Below are 12421 nucleotides of genomic sequence, written 5' to 3'. Positions count from 1 at the left end.
TTGGATCCATTTGTTCAATGCATGAAAAACCAGGGATCGGGGACATTTTTAATACCACAGAAATTGTAAATTTTCAGAAGAAAGTTGTAGAAAGAGTGCAAGAGCACACAACAGAGAACAGATCCTGGGGACCAAGTGAACAGATGAAGGTGTAACTCATAGGAATCTGGTGACTGATGCGCTATAAATACTGCAGGTAGGTAGAAGGAAGAGATTCGCTGGTTTCTGATTTAAGCCCTTTGCCAAAGCTTCCAAGAATATTCAAAAGGTAGGTTTGAACCAGTTATGCAAAGAGATGCCTGGAAAATTCCACCTAAAATGCATAACCCTGAGGAAACCATCAAAGTGCCCTTTGATTCATGTATTTTTATTAAAGTAAAAAATCATAACGACCATTCTAGAATCACTTCTGAGAATTAACAATAAATAGTTTTCAGTTTTTCCATGTGCAAGCTCCCCTTTGCCCAGTAGGTGAATAAGTAGCCCAGCATGGCAGAATGCTGGGGCCAGAATATGGGGTCACTAACTAAAAAGATTTAAACTGATCAGAGTCAGAATTGCTCAAGTTTCTTCTATATAAATATAGTTCTCTTTTCAACATAATTAATAAATCGTATCATCATCAGACTCCCAGCACATGGGGTCAAGTTCTTTGGAAATGCATTTCCTATAGGTTCTTTATGATGGTAGATGCTCTCCAAAAAGACATTCTAGTAAACAAGAGGAACGATCAATTTAAAAACCAAAAGTCCTGTGCTTCTGGAATGCTGTATACAATTCTGACCACTCATGTTCAAGAAAGATGAATTCAGACTGCACCAGGCGCAGAGATGATCGGGAAATGCAGAGCCTATGTTCTGAAAGGTGACTGGGGGAGCTTGGCTTGTTTAGCCTAACAAATTGAAGGCTGAGAGGGGATCTGATTGCTCTCTATAAATGCAGGGGGCCATAAGGGGAGCATGAATACCGAGGAGGGAGAAAGTCTGTTAATTTCAAATTAAATAAATTAAAGCTAAAGGACAATGTTTGCACAAGAACAAATGGATAGAAACTAGCCAGGAATGAATTTAGGCTGGAAATTTGGAGAAGCGCTCTCACCACCACAGGAAGGAGTTTTTGAAACAGCCCCCAGGGGCAAACAACCTCACTAGTTTTAAGATGAAGCTTGACATGTTTATGACTGGGATTCTATGACAGGATGGGCTGTGACAGCAGGAGAAGGACTTGATGACCCAGGAAATACCTTCCTGTCCTATGTTCTCCCTCCAACTCTGCTGACTCTCTGCCACTAGCAGCATAAGGGCTGGTTCTGCAAGTTGCTGAGCATTGATAACTCACATTGAAACTTTTGCTATCATGATCGAGCCCATCACATAAACACCTGGTTGTATCTTATGGTTAAGGCAACAAAGCCAAAAAACTACTCTACCCAGCACACTGAACATTGGCTTGTTTCTCTTATCTCTTTTCATTAAGTATGTTCCTTCTATGCTGCTGCAAAACAACTGCAAAAATAAAAATGTGTCTGCCTTCACAGCGAGCTGATGGGAAGTTAGCAAAATGGAAAACTTTTATTGAACGGATAAGCACTGAGTGCTTTGGAAGTGCTGGTTGTAATACCGTGCTGTGTATAAAGATCAGTGTGCATTAAGAAATAGGAGAAATCAGGAGGAGTTCACCCAGAATTTCTGCCTCAAACTGAAGGTCACTGGTTTTTTTCTCTTATGAATGTAGCCTGCCTGTTACTGCCTGTGTTGCTAACCACCTCAGAAAAATAAACATGTGGGCTGGAAATATGCAAAGTCATTTTCTAATCCTGTTTGGGAGAAGACCTTGACTGTTACATTTGGAAGCGCCCACAGATCCCTCATTATAATGTTGTTGATGCCACAGGGTTTCCCCATCAATTCCTCATTGTGGTAAAATTTACAAAAAACTTCAGCTGGCCTGTAAGTGTGAAGTAAAACATTTCTCTCCTCTTTGTATTGGTCATTTTCCAATGCAAGTTCATAGTTCAGCTCCAGCTATTTAACTGAGTGCTTAGCGGTCTGTTAGCACATGCCAATCTGTTCTCTGTGTGTCCATTGGGGTAGATTTTCTCCAGCAGGGCCTTGCTGAGGAGTGGGGCAGTGGTGAAGGACTAGAAAAGGCCATTTGGCTAAATACCTCCTAATAGATCATTCCCCACTACTCCCATACACAGTCAAGTGCCTGATCCAAAGCCCATTGAAGTCAGTGGGCATCTTTCCATTGACTTGTATAGGAGCCTCATGTAGTGAGTTTGTCATCTAATAACCAGATCCTTGAAGAAAGGAGCTACACAGAGTTTATTCTGAAAGTGTAGAAGACTGACAAAGGCAGAGGAAAATCCAAATGGCTCCAATTAGATCTATTAAAGTTTCCCTGGCCCCCAAGCTCCTTCAGGTAATCTACTATGGAAGAGAGGAAAAAAATATTTTTTAGCTAAGGTATAAAATTTAACTTTGCTCCAATGAACTACCAAAAAGCTCCAGATTATTTCCGATTCAGACAGTTTCATCATGTTTTACTGAGGAACATGACAGACCCTTGATTATCTGCCATCACTGTTTTAGTCTTGCCCTCGATCAGATAATCTACCTGTGAATGTCAGTTGGTATCTATGGAGTATTTCTCACACACACACACACACACACACACACACACACACACACAGCTTTTCACTCACTTCTCTGCATGCTATAGAAGAATCATCCCCACCAGTTCACCACAGGTCGAAGCTAAGGCATGGAGAAATTCAACAGTTTTCCCTAGGCCAAGAATCAGCATCGTACCTGAGACAGGAAGGCAGGAAGCTCCCAGGCCTGTCCCTCATACAATCCAATTTAGGAAGAAGAGCTCTAAAGAGCACACAAGCCTAACACAAGCTGCAGCTGCAGGACAAGAGCCAAAAATCACCCCCCTTTCAGATGCCTGGGCAAATCACAAATAAACTATACCAGTCCTAGCTTTGGCTGCGCTCTTCCCTTAGCGTCACCCTTGCTCTATTCCACACCTAGTTTCCTCCCTCTGCGTCCTCCACACACCCTGCTTCTATTCAGTCTAATCAACACCACCTGCCCATGTGAATCAGCAGTAATTACGCTGCAGGGTTCCAGCATCTGGAGAATCTTGCTACCACATTGCAAAGGCGCTCGCTGGAACTGTATGAAAGAGACAATTCCATTTCAAACACTGTCAGCAGTTACCAACAGAGGTGCCACTGCCGTTTTCCCCAGGATCTTTTCTTTTCTGGGCAAAAGGCCAATAAGCACGAGATTGGGCATGGCGTTCCATCTGAATTGCCACGTGTTTATAGCTGATTGTTTGGAAGAAACATTTATTGGAGTTCTACAGTGTGCAAACCCCCAGCAGGCTGGGGTCAGGCTACCACAGATTTCATTGTAACACTGGGGAAAGAAGCCACCCTCAATGTGTTACTCAATGGAGATTCCCTAACACATTCATTTCTCTGTGATCAAAACTATAGTCATTTGCCACCAAACTCTGAAGCTCTTCGGGGAAAAGAACACCGAGAAAGCAGTTCCCTTGTATGACCTACACACAGTTCATCTTTCATGCTCTGGAGAAAGTCCCTCTGATGTATGGACAAAGCGGTCTCGGCTTCACACCACTGATAGGTGGCTATGTATACGCCAGTGAAGACTTATTCAACTTTGGAGAAACCATCTCCTATGCCTCTTTGATCCTGTATCTTATACTCAGGTGCCTGTGCCTACATAGGAGACTATTCGCTAAGTGGAGCATTTCTGGATTTTCCCAGGTGGCTGAATAGGGGCATTAGAAGATTAATATAATGGGGACCAACTCAGTCACCGCACCTTGCCCTTCTGTTTTGGGAGAAGAAAGATCTTAACTGAGGTAGCACCCCTGCACCCCACCCTACCATCCCCAATGGGTCTCTTTCTTGGTTCGGTGCATTTTTTCCACAGCTCCTCGGAGAAATGTGGAATTATTGTATGTTTAGTGAAAAAGGAAATAAAGCCCTGAGCTGTGCATGAAGCCAAGAGATCCCTGGACTGCAGCCAGCAGAGCTCAGTTGAAAACCAATCTTGGCCATAAGCCAGAGGATCTGGGTTAAATTCCCCTGATAAGCCGTTTCTTTCTTTCTGGACAACTTCTAGGTTTAGATGCTGACAGATAGGCTAACAATGGTTGCAATACCGCAATACCACATTACACATTCATGTAACATTCACTTTTTTAAAGGCATCGATTCTCTTCCTTGGGGATGGGAGTGCAGAGTTCCATGGTAGGTTTCTCAGCTGAGTGTGCTTGGAGAGCCGCCAGCAATCTGGAATTCGAAGGGAAAGGAAGGCAGTGTATACCCCTGAATGCACTGGGACCTGACACAGGTCTCTGAAGTAACACTCTCTACCTGTGCACTTTGCTGCTGTGAACAGGTGAGTTGGTCCAACCAGAGAAACAGCACAACTAAAGCAGAGAGAGCCCTGAAGCTTGGGCATTTTTCTTTCTTTCAGCTAATCAGTGCATGAGCCAGCATCCTGATTTTGCTATCCTGAGCCCATGGCAGTGCCCAGATATCACACCCCCTATTCACCATTGCCCTGCACTTCTATTGGTAAAGGTCATCAGTGCAAAGTGGGTATAAGACTCTGCCAAATTGCAATGTCTTACCTGTGCTCTGCACAAGTGAAAATGAGGACACAAGGATCAGAGCAATGTTGAATCAGTCCCTGTGATAACTGAGACTCTGTACTTTTCAGCAATAGATAGGACCCAGGTCAGGCCTCAGTCTGTGCTCTGATTCCCCATTGTCCTGCCCCTTGTTCAGCCATTCTGATCTGATAGCATCTCACACTCACCATACACTGGTGTAAGGGACTGCACAAAGCACAGAGCAGTGGGAGAATCGGGCCCTTTGGGCTTGCGAAACACAAACAAAATGAAGCAATATTTTTAAAACTGAAGAGCAGCTATTTTTCTTTTTTAACGCAAATAAGTGTTATCCCTGCACCCTGAATCAACCTTTATGTTTCAGTCCCTCATCCCCCTCCTCATGCACCCGCATGATCTCTTCCATTTCCTGCAATTTCGCCGAAGAGTTGCTCTGGAAAAATACAGTCCAAGAATCCCCTCTTTCCAGTGTGATGGCTGCATCCCCAGCAAAATCTTCTCAAAAATATTCACTAGCAAGGAAAACTTCATGATCTTCATAAAAACTGTTTTCTAATAAAATACCTATCTGCTCAGGAAATGAATTCACACACTTAATTGGTTCTGAGAAATAGTCTTCAGTGTGATCCCATTAGGACTTTGCCCTAATCTTCTTTTATTATCCTTTGCTTGCTTGATAAGACCTGGAGAATTTTCTGCACACGCTGGGATCTCTGTGCAATAGGATTGTCTCTCTTTTGGATCAAATGGACAGCACTTCAAAGGTGACCTATAGGTTATACACAGAGGTGTGTCTCCATGCCAGGAATTAACCACAATGAACTAACTCCCCAGCAACAGGGGAGAATGGAAGTGTGGCTACAGCAGAGGACTGAGACAGGATGCCTGAGTTCCATTTGCAGCTCTGCCACTGACTGGTTGCGGGATAATCATCGATTCCAAGGTCAGAAAGGAACACAGGACACAGCATTTCTGCCAAACAAGTCCTGTTTGAACTAAAGCATTTTTTAAAACCCAATCTTAATTTAAATATCACAGACAAGTCACAATCAGGGTTGCCCCAGGCGGGGGTGGGGTGGGGTGGGGGAGGGCAAGTGGGGCAATTTGCCCCAGGCCCCACAAGAATATAGTATTCTATAGTATTGCAACTTTTTTTTATGGAAGGGGCCCCCTAAATTGCTTTGCCCCAGGCCCCCTGAATCCTCTGGGCAGCCCTGGTCACAATATCTCCGTTTCCACATCTGTTCAGAAGAGAGAACGCCGAGTGAAATTCACCCCCGTGCAGAGCCCTGCTGAACCCCTCAAAATAGTCTTAGTGCAAAGGGGTGAGTTTCACCTACCGAACCTCCCTCCCCAGGGTTTTGTGAGACTGCAGACTTGTCAAAACACAGACATTGCCCAGTTTCACTAAAGGTGCAAGCAGTGCTTAGTTTGTAATGAAAGCCGGGTTTCAAACAATTTTTTTCACTGATGCAGCCGGCCCAGAGGTGCCAGTGGTCAGCCTTGGCAAGCCCTGGCACAAATTAAGCACTGGGTGCAATGCTGTGATAGCTTAATTAAATGAGTGGACACTGATGTCAGTTTAAACCTGCCTTACAGCAGTTTAGATTGAGCTCGTTTAATAAACTAAACTCATGTCAGTCAAGTTTAAATCTATGCCGTGTCCACACACAAAGGTGCACCTTTCAAAACCAGAGCACCATTACACCTTTAGTTAAACTGGTGCAATTTCAGATCTAGACCAGGTCTCTGTTAGTCTTTGCAAAGTGCTTTGAGATCTTCCAGTATAAGCCACTCTAGAAAGGTAACGCATTACACACATGGCACCACCAAACTTTTATTTTATTGAAGTTCATAATTGCATTTATTTATTTTGCAATATCTTATTCCTTGGCAGCTCAAAGTAATAAAAGGCTAAATTTCCCAAAGAGAATTAAAATTCAGAAAGCCGATAACAGGAATGGACCTGCATTGTCAAAGGCAACTTTAAAAATGTTTCATTCTCCGGATGATGATATGGAAATTAAAACATTACTCATGCTCTTTTCTAACCAAACCAGTAATCAACACACAAGCCGTGTAGCCCGCCGTTCGCCTCTTATGTTTCCAAAGACGCTTCTGTAATAATTTGTTTAAAATTGTTTTTTGGCATTTGCATACATAAAGGTGCTTCGCTTTATCTTCACATGTTTAATAAAATCCAGCTGCAGAGAACGTTAAGTGGAATTTCAAGTAAAGTAATGTCAAAACAGACTGGATTCCATACCCCTGCCTCTGCTGAACAGTACGTGCAATATGGAATCGGCTCAGTCATTTATTGTTACTATTTATTATTGGGATTGCAGCCTTACTTAGAGGTCCCGATTATGGATGAGGGTTTCATTGTGATTGGCACTGTGCAAAGGAAAAGACAACAAGCAGAGGATAACTGGCTTATCAACCAGTGTCGGTTACATACCAACAAGCACAGGCTTATCATCCTCATCAGTAGTAGTATGTGTTTTATTTTATCATTAATTATTTATTACTGAAATGCTTAGGACCCCAATGTGGCAGGTGCTATACAAACACTGAACAAAAAGGCAGTCCCTGCGCTAAAGAGCTGACAATCGAAGTAGAGAAGTGACAGCAGTGAGGTTATTCGTGATTCTCCATCTGCAAAGACCCAAATGTGGGATGCAGTGTTTGATGAAGACCAAAAAATAAAATACACAAAACATTACCCAGGCAGGAAGCTTCACACACGGTGGGCTTCCTTCCCTTATTATAGAGGATGCCTGCTATAAACTCAGCTGCATGATTCTTTTCTTTCAGAGATAAGTAATTTTCAATAATAAAGAGTAGGATGAAACACCAGGTTGGTGCAGGACATAGGTAACTTTAGGCCCACGTTCTCAAAGATATTTAGTTGTCTAAATATCTTATTTCAGTGGGAGTTTGGTATCTAAATATCTTTGAGCATCTTGGTCTTTGGGACTAATGTGAGTAATTTCCCTTGAAATACAGGACATTTGAGAGGTACACAACTATTACAGAGGATGAGTACTTCTCATCAGGAGTCCAGGATTGCAGAATCCAGCCCCTTGCATTTCTCTGCCAGTAATAGTCTCCCTCCCCACCTTTGCTTTAAAATGTGCTATGTGATGTACATGCAAACTAGTGAATTTCACTTCAAAGTTTGGATGCATTTTATGAGCTATACCCTGGCATGGGTCTGCGTTCTACCAAATACTTTCCTGTTTAAAGAGTGCTTTGAAAACCAGCTGACAGTAATTTGCAAAAATTAAAATGGTGCTCAGAGAGGATTTGATAGAAGCAATTGTGTTTCTCAAATGACGAGCAGACAACCCAGGACAGAGTGATTCCATTCACTAGCATGTCCCTGTCAAGGCAAAACAAAAATACCCCCTTGTTTTCTCAAATACTCTATGTTCCCTTTCAGAACTGGCAGGAGTTCAGCGCTCTCTTGTGGGTCCGGCCTAGGTTTTTCAGAGCACACGTATCCAGCTGGGGACCAAAAAGCTCCATATTCTTTATATTGGGAGAAAGTTGCCAAGCTGTTGTCCCTTTTTTTTTTCTTCACCAGAATAACTTCAAAGTGGAGCCGGGACTGAAAATTTATAACAAAGGCCTGAAACTGGTTTCTGCCTAGCTTCAGTTTTCATTATAACTTGTGTTCATGGGCCTGATGGCTGAGTTTTGAGAGACTCTTGGCCTAAGATGCAAAAATTCACTGTTTCACTTATTAAAGCATTGACCAGAAATCAGGCAAAACTCCGCTGGAGTTGTAGGTTCATTTGAACAAGAAGCTTGAGGGAAGAAGGTTGTAGCCACATGAAGCAAAATTACAGGAAGAGATCCCATGATGCCTTGCAAATACAAACTGCTGAGCATCAGGCAGCTCCACTTAGTAAACAGATTCCCCAAAACACAAAGAAAAAAGAGTCTTTTGCACAGAAACTTGAGATGCTTCTTCACAGTTTCGCTGAATTCATCCCAACAACCTCTTTGGTCTTGAAGTCAGGAAAGAACCCCACCACCACCACTAGACCAGGCTTTCTCTACTGCAGCCAGCCACATTCGCCCACCCCAAACATGACCATGGTGCCATTAGACCTAACACAGTGAAATAGATTCTCATTTGGTGTAAATTGGCGTCACTCCATTGATTTCAATATGGCTCCAGCAGCTGAGGATCTGGGCTAGTGACAGGGGAAGCTCAGCAGGTTCTGCAGTTGGTTAGAGTTTATTCTACCCTCATTCCTATTTTAGGGGCAATTTGGGGCTTGGATCGTGTGAGATCAACCTTATTAGTGGAGTCTGTGGTGGCTTCCTGTAAATTCTGCTTCCAGGCACAGCCAATATCAGAAACTGCACAAGTTTGGGGGAAATTCTATTCCATTTTTCACTTGTATTTTCTTAAACTTCCAGACAGGTTCAGCTTGGCTTGGTTGTGAGTTATTACCCAAAACAATTCACTTGTTAATAATTTAGGGTCAGATTCTGGTGCCCTTACTTAGGCTGAGTGGTACTTGATGGCACAAATTTCAATGAGACTACGCACAGAATAAGATTCGCCTCCACTTGAGCAAGGGTATCAAGTTCAGGCTCTTGATAAACGAGGCTGAAGTGAGAAACATTAACAGGTTTTCCTGCCTCAAGCTTTGATTTTAAATGGGCTTAAGTGAGTTGGACACTCAAATCCCACTGAAATTCTGTGTGTGGGGGGGTGAGCACCTAATTCCCTTAAACTCCTTTGCAAATCCCAGGCTAAATGCCTGAAAGTCACATTTTCTATTAAGGGCCCATGTAGAAGAAGTTTATAAAGGGTTAATAAATGATTAATAGCTGTTTAAATAAATGATTTATTAATTGTTATAGAATCCGAAAGGTCAATAAGTTATCGAGCTGGTTGGAGATTCTCCTATGGAATGGTTTTCCATCGTCGAAGATCAAATTGTTCCAGTGAGACCATTCAATTTCAAAGACTGTCTGACAGAAAGAAAACAGGCAGGTTTCCTACCAGCTCACTCATCTGGCTTCTCTGCAGCTCACCTGGTGGACTTAACAGGGAGCCTGGAAGCCCTGGGAGTACTAGCTCCCTTGGCAGTGCAGGCTCCTAGTGCTTCCAGAAGTTGCAGCCCTGGAGCAGCCAGCCAGGGGGACCATCCTGGAGTCACAGACCCGCAGGTTTTCCATGTCTGGGAGAATTAAAACATTTGGGGCTTTTCTTCCAAATCATCACAAAACCAAACATGAAAATACCAACATCCTCTACCTTTCTCTGCACCACTTTAGTAGATTGCTCATCACCATTTCTACTGACGTGCATGCAGCCATCTGTAACACAGAGACTCATAGGACTGGAAGGGACCTCAAGAGGTTGTCTAGTCCAGTCCCCTGCACTCATGGCAGGACTAAGTATTATCTAGACCATCCCTGACAGGTGTTTGTCCAACCTGCTCTTAAAAACCTCCAATGATGGAGATTCCACAACCTCCCTAGGCAATTTATTCCAACGCTTAACCACCCTGATAGTTAGGAAGTTTTCCTAATGTCCAACCTAAACCACCCTTGCTGCAATTTAAGCCCATTGCTTCTTGTCCTATCCTCAGCGGTTAAGAAGAACAATTCTCCTCCCTCCTCCTTGTAACAACCTTTTATGTACTTGAAAACTGTTATGGCCCCTCTCAGTCTTCTCTTCGCCAGACTAAACAAACCCAATTTTTTCAATCGTCCTTCACAGGCCATGTTTTCTAGACCTTTAATCATTTTGTTGCTCTTCTCTGGACTTTCTCCAATTTGTCCACATCTTTCCTGAAATGTGTTGCCCCAAACTGGGCACAATAGTCCAGCTGAGGCCTAATCAGCACAGAGTAGAGCAGAAGAATTACTTCTCGTGTCTTGCTTACAACACTCCTGCTAATACATCCCAGAATGATGTTTGCTTTTTTTGCAACAGTGTTACACTGTTGACTCATATTTAGCTTGTGATCCACTATGACCCCCAATCCCTTTCCGCAGTGCTCCTTCCTTGGCAGTCATTTCCCATTTTGTATGCGTGCAACTGATTGTTCCTTCCTAAGGGGAGTACTTTGCATTTGTCCTTATTGAATTTCATCCTATTTATTTCAGACCATTTCTCCAGTTTGTACAAATTCTTTTGAATTTTAATCCTACCCTCCAAAGCACTTGCAACCCCTCCCAGCTTGGTATCGTCCGCAAACTTTATCAGTGTACTCTCTCTGCCATTATCTAAATCATTGATGAAGATATTGAACAGAACCGGACATACGACTCATGTTTGTAACATCCATATAACATCCATTAACTCTTTATAAACTATTTATGAATGGGACCGTAATAGAAAGCGGGTCCTGGATAAGATTAAGGAACACGTATTTAATATAGCTAGAAACAATAAGTGCTGGAAACTCCTGACAAAGACAATGAGAGAACTGCAGGCAGGCTGCACAGTCAGAGACACTAGGACAGTACATACTGTACTCTTCAGCCCCAAATGGCACCACGCAATGCTATTGACTGGACTATTCCCAGAACAATGAAGCTCTCCTCCATGAGATTTGCAGATGGTACATTGGCTGAGCCACGTTTGTTCCCACCGACCTGGAGGGCAGGGTGTTCTCTTCAGCAACAATTTGGTAGATTGCTGAGCTTTTGCAAATGAAAACTGCTGTTTGTTATCTGCTGAACCTAATGAAAAATCAAGGATAATGGGGCATCTACAAGCAACCAATTTCCTCCCTCCTTCCCTGCACCCAGCCCCAGCCAATGTGATTCATTGGGTTTTTAGTGCATTTAGCACATTCACTCCAGTCATGGCAAGATAACGGCCCATGGCTCCATGCATTGGTTATGTAAGCACCAGCCCAAAAGTCACAAATACTCCAGGAACTGGGCTTAACTTGCCTTGGTTTGTTCTCCAATAGCTAATTCTTCCCCAGAAAGTGAGCAAATCCCTGGAGAAGAATGGCCTTCCCCCTTCTCCTGGCACCTTTTCTGTATCGCTCGCCTCTCTGTTGCTGTAATACCCTGGGTTTTAATTTCTAATGGTAGCTAATTATAGTCTCATAGAGGTTAATTGCTCCAGTGAGTTGAAGGAGAGTCAGCAAAAACCCACGGGAGAGCAAGTGCTGAACACATGACTCTTTGGAGAGCTGCTCAGACAAAGAGCTGAGAGCTCGTTACAATGATTTGCACAAAGACCTTGCAACTGTGGCATCTCCCCTACCCTGGGCCTGCGCTTCTCTCTTCCCTAGAGTTCTTCTCTCTTTGCCTCTCTCTGCTCCGTGTCCTGCACACTCGTTTCTGCATTTGTTTCTCTCTGCTCCTGTTTTCACTGGATTTTTCTCTGCCCCTGCAGCTCCTTTCCTCATCGCCGTCCTGTTGCCAAACTCTAAGTTGGCCAGTCGCTTGTCAAGCTTCCCATCACCCACCCAGCCCTCATTCCAGCTCCATCCATTTGTCTGTCTCATATGCAGCTGCATTCATGCATTCTACATGGCCCCTTATGCACGGACATTACCACCCTGGGGTAAATTAGCCAACTCAGTAGCAGACTAAAGTAAAATAACCAAATGAAAGAAGTCAGTTTCTTGACTCTTTATTATTCGTATTATGGTAATACAGAGAGGCACCAATCGAGATCAGGGCCCCATTAGCTGGGCACTTTAATACATTCAGGAAGACATGGTCCCTGCCCCGAAGAACTTCCAATCTGACT

General features: G+C 43.4%; 1 protein-coding gene across 6 annotated transcripts in view; it reads right to left on the bottom strand.

Moving 5' to 3' along the window:
• LOC120375811 overlaps positions 1-12421 on the bottom strand; it is a 371245-nt gene that overhangs the window by 318709 nt on the left and 40115 nt on the right. Inside the window, exon 4 of one of the 6 annotated variants that reach the window (XR_005586811.1) lies at positions 9604-9669. The exons of the other annotated variants lie outside the window; for them this stretch is intronic. The gene's annotated coding sequence lies outside the window, so the exon portion shown is untranslated. Of the gene's footprint in view, positions 1-9603; positions 9670-12421 lie in introns of those variants that run through there. 6 annotated transcript variants of the gene reach the window in all.

The sequence above is a fragment of the Mauremys reevesii genome, linkage group 12 (genome assembly GCF_016161935.1).
Source record: "Mauremys reevesii isolate NIE-2019 linkage group 12, ASM1616193v1, whole genome shotgun sequence".
NCBI classification, from domain to species: Eukaryota; Metazoa; Chordata; order Testudines; family Geoemydidae; genus Mauremys; species Mauremys reevesii.
Note: the sequence above shows the minus strand (reverse complement) of the source record. Positions and strands in the feature narration are given on the sequence as shown.